The sequence below is a fragment of the Aotus nancymaae genome, unplaced genomic scaffold (assembly GCF_030222135.1).
Source record: "Aotus nancymaae isolate 86718 unplaced genomic scaffold, 86718_ANA_hifiasm-v0.15.2.pri h1tg000036l, whole genome shotgun sequence".
Classification (NCBI taxonomy): Eukaryota; Metazoa; Chordata; class Mammalia; order Primates; family Aotidae; genus Aotus; species Aotus nancymaae.
Genome location: NW_026988450.1, coordinates 41,456,772 through 41,469,644, shown reverse-complemented (window position 1 = coordinate 41,469,644; position 12,873 = coordinate 41,456,772). Strand labels below are relative to the sequence as shown.

Sequence of the window (12,873 nt, the reverse complement as noted above, 5' to 3'; positions counted from 1 at the left end):
TAAAAAGAAGAAATAATTCTATCTTTCATATATAATTTCAAGACAACCTATCATTATTGCTACATGATTTCGAATTGTATGACAATCAGCAAACAAACTTTTAAAACAGCTAAGAAATTAAAGTGAGTTGAATGGGCAGAAAAGCAACAGCTTTTTCACAAATGACCAACTATTAGTAACCAATTAGAAAATTAGTAGAATGTAGTAGATGCCATTAATAAAACTACAAAAACTATAATAGTGAAGCAATAAACAGAAAGAAATATATGACCTGAATGTGGAAAATTATGAAACTTTAATAAGATATAAAAAATATGTAAATTCAAGAATAAGGACACTTGGTATTGCAAAACACATTTAAATGTTAATAGCAAAGTCTGTGCAATATCTATCCATATACCACTAAGATTTTTTGTGGAACCTGAAAAATTGATTCTAAAGTATATATGATAGCTGAGAGTTTCATATCTAGTGAGATGTTTAGGCTTAAATATTTAGATTGATCTCTGGCATTCTGGAATTCCTAACAGTGAAAACAACTAAAAACACTAGATATGTATGAAAAAATATGAGAGGATATTGCAAACTGCATCTTCCAAAGAGAGTGACAACAGTATCTTTCATCTCATAGATCTTCTATAATGTGATATGACAATGCTGTGAGGATTCCAAACCACTCTGAAACGTTATACATAAGTCCTCCTATTAACAGTTCCACCTAAATACAACTAAGCTTTCATCTTATCCTAACCTAGGTACCAGACATATCTGAAGAAAAGCTTAAAGATGATTCCAACTGACAGCCATTTGAGTCATTCCTAGCATTTCAGGTGTCCCAGCTGAGACCCCAGATATTGTGAGACAAACACTTTCTGCTGAATCCTGTCCAAATTCTTGACCCATAAGATTTTTGATATGAGAAAATTATTATTGTATTATACTACTGGTTTGTGGTGGTGTGTTATGGAATAGTTGTTAATTGGAATAGCTGTATTTTTACTAGTAGCAGGAACACTAAATTTGCTTATGTGCTGAGGGTGTATATCACAGCTGAAAACTTCAGTGATTTAAACAGCTTTCAGTGGTTTTCACAACCAAAGCTCACTGAAGTTGGAAAACATATTAAGAATCTCTCAAACACTGAGTTGGAAACCTTAATATAAGGAGTAAGCAAAAATGCAAAAATAAATATGTTCATTCCTGTCATCAGAGGATTATGGTTGCCCTGACTCTGAGCAGAGAAAGGAAAAAAAAATCCCTGAGAAGTCGTACCCATAAGCAAGTTTTCAAATGTTTGCAGTTCAAAACTTGAGGCCTTACACTCAAGTTTAAAGTGGACTTAACTCTTACTGTTGTCACATGCCCATAGTAGCAATACAAATCCTCTGGTTACAAATGAAACTTCCTCCTAGACCCTGTAAATTATGATAAATAATCTTCAGACACAAATTGAGCTGCTCAAAACTTCTGCTCCCAGCCATGATGAAATAACAGAGACTGGATCTAACCTTCAGCTGAAATCACTAAAAATTTGAACAACATCTATTAAACAATGGTTTTTAGGCACTGAGCATCAAGTAGCATGGGACAAAAATTCCAAAGGGACAGTAATAAATGCATGCAGACTCTGAATGGTTTTGATTAGAGCTTAAAGTTTGCAGGCACATGGAGAGGAAAGCCAGGTAGAGCCTGGTGGTATGCCTGAGTTAAGAAGATGTAGTTGGGAGTCTGGCAAAGTCAAAGCAGCTACAATTCACAGGGAAAGGTGTCAGACAGGAGACAACTACAGAGTAAGACCTCTGGTTAGATAGAATTCATTCCTCTTGAAAATTCAACTGAGTACTGATTGGTGAATGCATGTGAGGAAATAATCTGTATTTGAGAAACGAATCACCTGGAACAATCAAAGAGAAAAATCCATAAGATTAACACATGGTCAGAAATAGTTTGTATTTATTTCAGACAAAATGGAAATATAACATAATTCCAAGAGCAATGGCTAGAACAACCGTAAGTATATTAGGTTAATAGTAAGACAAAATGCAGAGACTGAAGGCTGGTCTGTTTCTGCCTAACAAAACTTAAATCTCAAAATGATTACACTGTTACTACATGACAATAAAAAAAATTTCCAGGCGTGAAAACAAATAGGAAAATATGCTCCACATAATGAATATAAAGTTCAACCAGGAGTAATAGACTAAGAAGTGATATAGATAATATAGTTAATAGAAAAGGATGATAAACAGGTATAACTATCTTCCCAATGATCAGGAGGGTAGAGGAAAGGATAAGCATGCTAAGGGAAGATATAGATGGTATTCAAAAATACCAATTTAAACTTCTAAATATAGGGAAAAAAGTCTGATGTAAAAAATGTACTAGATGGAATTAATATTAGAAAATATGAGTAAACTTGAATATATAGGTATGAAGCAATAAAAACTATTTGAAATTATATACAGAGAGAAAAAAAGAGAAAAATATGAACATACCAAGTAGCCTAATGCATATTATGTTTGAAGTCCCTTTATTAAAGTATTGAAATGAAAACTGTTGACTTAGAATTCTATACCCAGCAACAATATCATTCAAAAATAAATGAAATATAAAGACCTATTTAGACACACAAAAGGTGAAAGAATTCATCAACAGAAGGCACACATCATACAAAATGCTCAAGACATTCTAAGTAAAAAGAAAATAATACCAGATGGCAACATGGATCTATATAGAGTAAAGAGCACTGGAAATGGTAAATACGTGGGTAAATATAATTTTTTTTCCACATTTAAAAAATTTCTTTAAGAGAATATTGAATTGTTACAGCAAGAATAATCACATGTATTGTTGGGTTTATAATATATAGGGAGATGAAGTATATGACAATAGCACAAAGACTAGAGAAATGGAAATATGTTTCATCAAGTTTCTTTAACTACATGTGAAATAATATAATGTTTCTTAAAGATAGATGGTGGTAAGTTAAACATTTATACTATAAGCCACAAAGAAACCGCTAAAATGTTACAGCTATGAAATCGGCAAAGGAAATTAAGTAGAATCATAAAAATACTCTATAATTCCAAAATAAGTAGCAAAAGAAAAGAGAACAAAGAAGGGACTGAACATATAGAAAATAAACAGAAAGATGGTACATTTAAACCCAATTATATCAGCAATCGCATTAACGTAAATGGTCTAACACCTCAATTACAAGGCAGATGTTGTCAAATTAGATTTTAAAAAACAAGACTCAACTACATGTTGTCTACAAAAAAGAGAACACTTGAAAATATAAAGACACAAATTGGTTAAAAGATTGGAAAATAAAACCATGTTAACACTGACCAAAAGAAAGCTGACATGATTATATTAATATCACACAAAGTAGATCTCAGAGTAAAAGAACATTACCAGGGATAAAAAACGTCATTTCATAATGATAAAGTAATCAGTTCATCTTAGAAGACTTGACATATAATATATAATGGTAGAGCTTTAAAATGCATGAAAACTGATAAAACTTCAAGAAGAAATACACAAATTCATAATTCTAGTAGGAGAGTTAAACACCTTTCTCTTAAAAAATTATTAAAACAAGTAGACATAATCAGTAGAGAAAATATGAACAACTCTATTAACCAACTAGATACAAATGAAATTTATAGAATGCTACTGAGGTAAAGCAAAATGTGCATTCTTTTCAAGTGTACATGGAATATTTACCAAGAAAACCTATATAATAAAATAAGTTTCTATACATTTTAATTAATGAAAATTATGCAAAGTATATTCTCTAACCACAACAGAATTAAATGGTAAATTACTAGCAGAAAATTATCTGAATAATCTCCACATATTTGGAAAGTAAATAACATATTCTAAGTAACTAATTAGTCATATCAGAAATCAAAATAAAATGAGGTTTTTTTAAATAAATAAAAATTTAAAAAATATTAAAATCCATGAAGCTTAAGTAAAGATTAGAGAGGAATTTATGTCACTTATCTCCTCTATTAGAAAAGACAGAAAATTCTCTAATCAATGGCTTCAGTTTCTACCTAAAGTAACTATAACAAGAAGAGAAAATTAAATCCAAAGTTAGCAGAAAAGGGAAATAAGATAAAAATAGAAATCAATGATGAAATAAGAATCTGAAAAACAAAAGAAAAAACAATAAAAATGAAAGCTGGTTCTTTAACAAAGAAAATAAAATTAAAACTCTAGCCGGAGAGATTAGAAAAATAAGACAAATTGCCACTACCAGGAATAAGTGAGAAGTGAGGTCACCACAATTCAACAGAAATAAAAATGACTATAAGGAATATTATGAACAACTTTATCTCAATAAATTTGACAATATATATAATATGTTCACATTCTTTGTGGTATACACACTATTAATGGTCACTAAAGTAGACAATCTGAATAGTCCTATATCTACTTTAAAAATTGGTTTTGTATTAAAGATCCTCCCACAAAATGTCTAGGCTTTGGTGGCTTCCTTGGAAATTTCTACACAAAAATTAAGAAAATAACACTGGCAGTTCATACAAATTCTTCTAGACAATGAAGAGAAGTGAATACTTCCCAACTCTTTCTGTGAGGTCAGCATATCGCTGGGACCAAAATCAAACCCTGGCTCCTCCAGCCTGTGGAAATTGGTGAGGCCATAAGAGCAGGCTCCCTGGGGCAATACACCTTAAGCAACCACGTATCCTTGATTGTGGGAGTTCCTTTCATGCTCACTGGTGGTACTTGGGGTGGGGAACACGAGCAGAAGGTGAGGAGAGAGCTGAAAGGCAGCTTTGGTTTCAGGGTTCCATTCTTCTCTGAATCTGTCTTCTGTCTTATTTCTGGCAGGCCTGACTCTCAGGGCTGCTCACCTTCTGCTCATGTTCCCCACTCCAAGTATCACCAGTGAGCATGAAAGGAACTCCCACAATCAAGGATACCTGGTTGCTTAAGGTGTATTGCCCCAGGGAGCCTGCTCTTATGGCTTCACCAATTTCCACAGGCTGGAGGAGCCAGCTACTGGAGGGACTGTGGTCCTAGCTACTGTTGGAGACTGAGGTGGGAGGATTGCTTGAGTCTATAAAGCAGAGGTTGCAGTGAGCCGAGATTGAGCCACTGCATTCCAGCATTGGTGACAAAACAAGACCCTGTCTCAAAAAAAGTGGTGAATGACTACGAACAAAAGAGCAGGTGAAGCATGGTAAGGATACTCAGCAATACTTGAGTGAGGGAGAAACTGGGCTGTAATATAAAGGGGAGACTAGGGACATTGCTCTTCGCGATGTAATATAAAATGGATATAATGTTGATGAATCTTGGCACTAATACTGAACGACAAAAGTATATTCCCAATGATGTGCCTCAATTCTGCCCTGTGGCAGTGAAAAGCCCCTATCAGATCCTGCAGCTGCTCTTTTCTCCACAGGTAAGGAATGTGGAGGTCTTGTTTTTATATGGAAGAGATGCAAAATTAAAGTGGCTTGGATTACTGAGTCATTACCTGGACATTAGGAGGCTACCAACTGTAAAACATATTATTATCATTATGTTTACACTAAGAAAGGGAAAAATGCCATCTGGGAATTATTTGTCAGCGGCACCATGATTCCAGAAATGTTTTGAAATCACTGACATATACTAAACGTTCAAGAAAGTGAAAAAAAGTAAATGTGAACACTTTCAATTGGTTTTAAGATATTCCTTTCCATGTCATTTGTTAAAGAAATGGCTGGCAACTACACATTTGAAATTATATCAATATATTTACATGTGTGACTCCATCTTTCTTCCACCTGTGAAATAATTATCTATATAAGTTCTTATATCTGAAAAATATTTTGAGATAATTTTTTTTAGATTTCAGAGATAATCTTGAATTCAGTTCTTCAGAAGGCAAATAAGCGTTGAACTATGCATTTAGTAACGTAGGTCCGTTCTTTCTGAGGTAGGAGGGAGCACTAAACAAACTCTGGAGTGGGGACTTGAACACTAGACCAATCTGAGGACTAGCTAAAACAGTTTCAGGGCAGAAGCACCTCCCCATAAGACATGCCCATCCTTGTGCCATGTCAGTTTACCATTGCCATGGCAACCCTCAGAAGTTACTGCCCCTTTCCATGGCAACGACTCTACACCCTGGAAGTTATCACCCTCATCTTAGAAATTTCTGAATAAACCATCACTTAATTTGCATATACCTAAAAGTGGGTATAAATATGAGTGCAGAACTGCCTCTGAACTGCTCCTCCGAGGACACCGTCAAGCAGTACCTCTGCTGAGATGTATACTGTTTGTTTAGTAAGAGTTGCTGTCACCATCAGCTAGCCTTTGAATTCTTTCTTGGCAAAGCCAAGAACCCTTCCAGTCTAAGCCTCAATTTTGGAGCTTGCCTGTCCTGCATCCTTTCCATGGAGTTCATTCTGCATAAGTGCTATGTAACTATAATTTCAAATAATATGCAAGTCAGTGAAAATGTTTTTATGGTTTATTAATTTTCTGAGTTTTCAAAATGAAATTTTTCTATAAGAAAAGCAAACCCATTTTCCAGTTTTTATTAAGTAGTTTAAAATATAGTACTGTAAGTTAAAATCAAGACTTTCGAGCATAGACTTTGGGGATTACAGGGATTTCTTAAATAAACTTACATGAGAAATCATTGCTTTAAATGTTTTAAACAAAATTCGTTCTAGTTGCCTCCCTGATATTGTTCTGAGGTGACTGACAGGAAATAGCAATATGTATGTTTGATCTATTAAGTGATCCAAGCTACTCAGAGAGTTAGGTTGGATAATTATTTTGTCTTACAATTTAGAGCAAAGGACTGCTGAATAAGATTAAGTAATTTGATATTGTATTTATCATGTTAAAATATTCAATATGCATCATTCACTTTTGACAGAATCTTGTTAAGATATTTGAGCTTTGTATTTCTAAAACAAATTTTTACAAATGATTCAAATATATATTTTTTTCAAATTTCCATCAATGTGCATATTCATCTAGGACAAAGGAGTTAGCACATACAATTATTAGATTCTAGTTTACATTTCAACTTGCCAGAATTTTAAGTCAATAACATATGTCTTTATATGGTGAATAAATAAGCATATAACACACATCTGGATGTTTTAATTTTACATTAAGCTATTTCCTTCTTTTTCAGTGTCCCTAAGATATAGTTATTTATTTGATAAATTATATTTGCTCTTCATAAATTCTTCCAATATACATTTGGGCCTATGGAGGGATTTCAAATTATACATGTTCCAAGTTTTATAATAGAACATGAGGTAAAAAATAAATAATTGAAGTGTGAATAGCATTAGACTCTTCTACTCCAAAAGTTACAATATATGTGTTCTATCTACATATCATTTATAAAAGAAATAGCTGGCATCTACACACTTGGAATTATGTCCTACTTGGGAGTATTAATAAGAAATATTTAGGAGTTAATTATTTTGAAAAACACTTGAAAGACTACTTTGCAGTAGTTAAATGCATGTAGAGTAAGATGGCTAGTGCCCATTTTATAGATTAATAAACTGCTTGTAGAGCAATTAGCTAGGACAAGCTCATCTCACAAAAATGTGTTCATAATAAGAAATGCAGTGGTAGAGACTCACTATTTGCTGTTTCACCCTTATTTTGAAATAGTAGATACAGTTTTAAAATGTATTCCTATGCATATATAGAACATATTTTCTCCTGGATGTTTAACTAGACACCAAGGTGTAAAGTTCCAGCAATTTGAGTGCATGCTTCAAACATCTGGAGCTATACATATGGATAGTATACAGCTGTGTTTATTTCAATGATTACACATTTACATGCATATAATACATTTATTTAAATGTATAATATCTTATATATGTGAGAATATTCAAACAAATACATTTGCATCTTTAAATATGTAATGAAAATGGACTCAAGTATGTTCACCACTTTTATTTAAATCTTACAGCATTTATTTACATAATATACTTACTAATGTACAATCATAACTCTTTCCTTTTAGTCTAAAACCAATTTTGTTGTTGTTTTTGAGACAGAGTCCTGCTCAGTTGCCCAGGCTGGAGTGCAGTAGTGCAATCACAGCTCACTGCAATCTCCACCTCCTGGCTCAAGCCATTCTCCTGCTTCAGCCTCCCGAGTAGCTGGGATTACAGGCATCTGCCACCATGCCTGGCTAATTTTTGTTATTTTTAGTAGAGAAGGAGTTTCACCATGTTGACCAGGCTGGTCTTGAACTCCTGACCTCAGACATCTGCCTGCCTCTGTCTCCCAAAGTGCTAGGATTACAGGCGCGCACCACCATGCCTGGCCAAATCAAACATTTTTAAAAGATTAAAGAAAATCAAGAAAGTTTTATAGAGAGTTATTCACATTTAGCAAGCTTTCAGAAGAATTTAGAAGTTCAGCAGGTCAAGAGTGTAAAATTATTTGTAATTGGAATAGATTTCCTTTATTCCAACAATTGCATCACAGTATGATGAACATTTTAATTGAATCTCAAGGCACTTTCCAGAGGTACTTTTCTTTTTTTTTTTTTGTTACTACAACCGCATCAGACAAGATAAACACTTCTGGGTTTTGGTTTAATATGTAAAGGAAAAAAATCTTGCTATTTTAAAGCCACACACATAATAATCTAGTTAAGACTATTAATATAATCTCATTTAACTCTACCTTTATTTCTGGGAGAGGAACTGGAGATCAGAAAATGATTTAGGAGGACAGAAAATAAAATTACATTTTGGATTCAATTCCTGGCCATAATATCCTGTGAGATTTCAGAGAGCCTTCTGGTTAGTCTATTTATACTTGTCTCCTTTTTTTTTTTTTTTTTTTTGTATGCTACTTTCTTTCTCAAGGGCTTTTTAAAAAAGATATGATGGGCTGGCCTAGAGGAAGGTAACTTTTATGTGAGCAAGAGAAAAACTACATTGGAGGTTGCATAACATTTTGAAGGAATTTTAGATTTAGTTTACCACAGTATTAAAAATAATGGCTGCAGGCACTTAGATTTGTTGAATGCTTGAACAAACCTAGCCTTTCCTAGCCTGTGTTTCATTGTTCATAGGCTGTGGATAACACTCTCAGTGGGTTTTGTAAGGATTATATGAATATAATGAATAAAGCATTCAGTATTTGAACGCTTTTCAAATAACATCTTAATATTTCATTCCCATTTTGTAGATGTGAAAATTGAGTACCTAAACATGGGCTCCTAAATCTTAATTGTCGGTCGTGTTTTAGCAATCTTTCCTAAGTTGATTAATCTCTAGTTAATGTTAATATACACTTTTTTTTTTCTTTTTTGCTGTTTGAATGGGCAATGAATTCATTGTGTACACAGACAACATACACTTCCACTTACGGATGCTCCTGGGAGTGTGAATTGGGGAGTGTGTGTGAGATGGGGAGGGCTCAGTAACCAAAATAACATATTTTTCCGTTTTATATTTACAAAACAAGTCACAGTCTTTATTTTTAATTTCTACAGTCACCTTGTGACACAAGTATTAGAACTCCAGGGTCGCATCAAAAGGAGGGAAAGGCCGCAGGGCGGGCGCCTTTGCGTCCCGGACCCGCGTAGAGGCGGGAGAAAGACCGACCAATCCGAGAGCCGGCTGAGGCCTGGTCCCGCCCCTGAGGGCAGAGTCCCGCCTCTTTTCCGCTTCACCCTCTGGGAGTAGGAGTGTGCGGCTGGCTCGTCCCGCCCCTACCCCTGAGTGACAGGACCGTGGACAGCAACATTTCCAGCCGGACACGAAGTTTGTCGGCCCTTGCCTTGGCAGAGCTGAGGTGTGTGTCCGGCGAGTGCGAGGGGATTTGGGGAGACCTTGCCCGGGATGCTCGGGGTCCGGGACTGAAAATGGGCGCACCTCGTTAGCGAGCCTTAAAGCTTTTAGGAGACGATCGTTCCGTCCCTGGGAGCGGCACTTGGGCGGGCTGGGAGGAGGGAGGTTCTGCAAGAGAAACCCGTAGTCCGGGAAACCCAGTAGGTACGATGATCACTGAAGGACTCGTTCCCATGGATCAGGGCGCTGGATGCGGGGTGGGGGATGGAGGGTGCCGGGTTCGGTGGGCGTGGCCGTTGAGGTTGCTAAGGAACGCGCGGTTCCCGCCCTGCCAGCGTGTCTGGCGCCTGCTGCTGGGCCCCGGATACGTTAGTCCCGCCCACTACCCAAGGTCTTCCGTGCGGCTCGGGATTGGCTCCTTTGTGCTGTCAGATAACTTGCGGCAGCTTATTTCTCTGTGCAGCTCTCCGGGTTCTGCAGTTCCCTTTTGGGCCCCTCCTTTTCCATGGTACTTCTCTTCACTCTTTCTCCTGCTTCCTCTTATTAATGAACGAGTATTTGAATGCCAAAACTTTTCCGGAGTGGCGATTCAGACAGGACTAGGTGGCTTTATTGGTGGTGGTGAGGAGAGGGGGGTTACTTTTCCTAGAGCTTGGTGAATTCTGAATCCATCAGCTGTTGGTGTCCACGTGGATGACTAGGAAAAGGGGATTGGAGATCCGGTTTCTTCTACTTGGAGTTCTCTGCTGCTTGTTAGAGCTTAATAAGCCTCCGAAGAAGTCGAAGCAAGTTATTTCTAGAGAAGCCCCAAGACATATCTCCCTTTCATTCTCTATTGTGGAGAGGTGTGCTCAACCAGTAGAGCTGTTTTTGCTTCATTCGGCCCATACTTAATGATCAACGAGTATGGGATGAGTTGGTAACCTCAGATAACCACTTCAAATCTCCTTTTGTTTGCTCATGTACTCTTGCCCCTAATGATTCAGCACAACAAACATTCCAGAGAGAAAACACAAAAGAGCAAAAAACCTTTGCCAGGTTTACAGTGTAAACCCGGAGGAAGGAAGCTTGTACTACTTGTTAACATCGGAAAGAGCATTGGCCTACAAGTCAGGAAACTGGCAGAGTTAAGAAGTGTTTGTCCTTGGGCAGTAACTCTCGCAATTGTTTTCTTATCTGTAAAATTTTTTAGGAAGATATGCCCTTCCTTCCTAAAAAAAAGGAGGACTAATTGATTGTGAAAGTATCATTAGAGCAATGATCTACACAAATGTGAAGTGTTATTGATTACACTTTTTTTGTCTATTTGATCCTAATTTATAAACACGTGTAAATATTGCCTTTCAGCTTAAAGTATTTTCAAATTTCCCTTCTGATTTTTTTTTTTTTTTTAAATCTTTGGGTCATTTAGAAATGGGGAAGAAATTCACTCATCTATTCATTATTGATTCTGTATTGGTTCTGGTTAGGTAGCACCTGTAATATCTTGAATGACACTTTTTCCCTTTTAGTATCACTAGGTATATATATACCTGAAAAGATTGAAATGGAGTCTCGCTCCATTGGCTAGGCTGGAGTGCAATGGCACAATCTCAGCTCACTGCAACCTCCGCCTCCTGGGCTCAAGTGCTTCTCCTGCCTCAGCCTTCCGAGTAGCTGGGATTATAGGCACACACCACCGCGCCCAGCTAATTTTTGTATTTTTAGTAGAGACGGGGTTTCACCATGTTGACCAGGCTGATCTTGAACTCCTAACCTCAGGTGATCCTCCTGCCTCGGTCTACCAAAGTTCTGGTATTACAGGCGTGTGCTACAATGCCTGGCCGGAAACATTACCTTTTAATGCAAGGATGACTAACCTTTTTGGTGTCATTTACCACTTTGAGAAACCAAGGAAAGGTATTGACTCACTCCTCAGAAAAACGCGCAATTTGAAGCCTAAATGGGCCCTGGATTAAGAATATCTGTCTTTGTTAAACTTCTTTAGGAATAAGGAAATTATTCTCTGCCACTGCCTCATCCTACAGAGAGACTAAGTAACTTTTACCCAAGGCTACATACCTGGGAGAAGAGTGGGGCTTTTGTCGTTCTTCTACAGTGCCTCTTACCATATCATACCTTAGTTCAGGGTCTTCAGTCATCCCCCTATCATTTTTATTTTTCTTTAAGTGCTAATAAACAGGAACTAACAATGTTCAGCCAATTGTTGCTATCTTACAAAACCATGTAATCTATGTTTTATCTCAAATGCCCTTTGATCATAACCTCTTAAAGCATATTCTGGTATTTAAACAAGTTAAAAGAGTATTGTCAAATATTTTGAGAAAAATGTGAAATTGGATTTTTGAGATGAGCGTTAGATACATAAACTTTCTCATCTATCCAAGTCCGTTTTGGACAAAGAAAAGCTTATTACTTTTAATACATGCCACTTGAATATCATTACTTGATACTTAGAAATCTTTTTTTCTTTTTTACTTAAGTGAATAATCTTTTATAATGTTTTAATTCGTGGATAAAAAATATTGTGGTTGTTTCCACTGTGGCTCTTTTCCTGATTTCTATATTTGTACAGAAATCTGTAAATAGAGTTCATTATTTTCTTTGGTCCAATTCTCTATCTAGCTTTACCAATAAAAGTGGGCATCAGTAGTAGATATAAAAAAGTTGTTATTGGATAAGGAAAAACTTAAAGAGGTAAAGATCTATTGCTTTTGTAATATGCATGAATGTGTATAGGAGTACCTGTTATTTCTTTAGTACTTGTAATTTTATTTGAATTGTTTGATACTTGACTATTCCTTTCTTTACTCAACTCAGTTCATTTCTGGTAGAGAAAGAGGGATAAAGATAAGTGGCTTAGAGAGAGCATTACAATGGATTTAGAGATCTTTAGGGGCTCAATAATGGCTCTTTCCATCCTCTCTTGAGTTTGTAAACAGACATGTGGAGTTTGCCATATCAACTTCAACTTGCAATAACAAGTCGATAGGGGATAGTGCTTTATCCAAAAATCAGACCAAAAATGAGTACCAGTTCTTCCTACCTCCTT

General features: G+C 36.1%; 1 protein-coding gene across 6 annotated transcripts in view; it reads left to right on the top strand.

Annotated features, from left to right (window-relative positions):
* TRIQK (triple QxxK/R motif containing) overlaps positions 1-12,873 on the top strand; it is a 248,048-nt gene that overhangs the window by 159,776 nt on the left and 75,399 nt on the right. For 3 of the 6 annotated variants that reach the window (XM_012476519.2, XM_012476517.2, XM_012476520.2), the window contains exon 1: positions 9,688-9,825. The exons of 2 other annotated variants lie outside the window; for them this stretch is intronic. The gene's annotated coding sequence lies outside the window, so the exon portion shown is untranslated. Of the gene's footprint in view, positions 1-9,687; positions 9,826-12,873 lie in introns of those variants that run through there. One more of the 6 variants, XM_012476521.3, reaches the window with a different exon arrangement.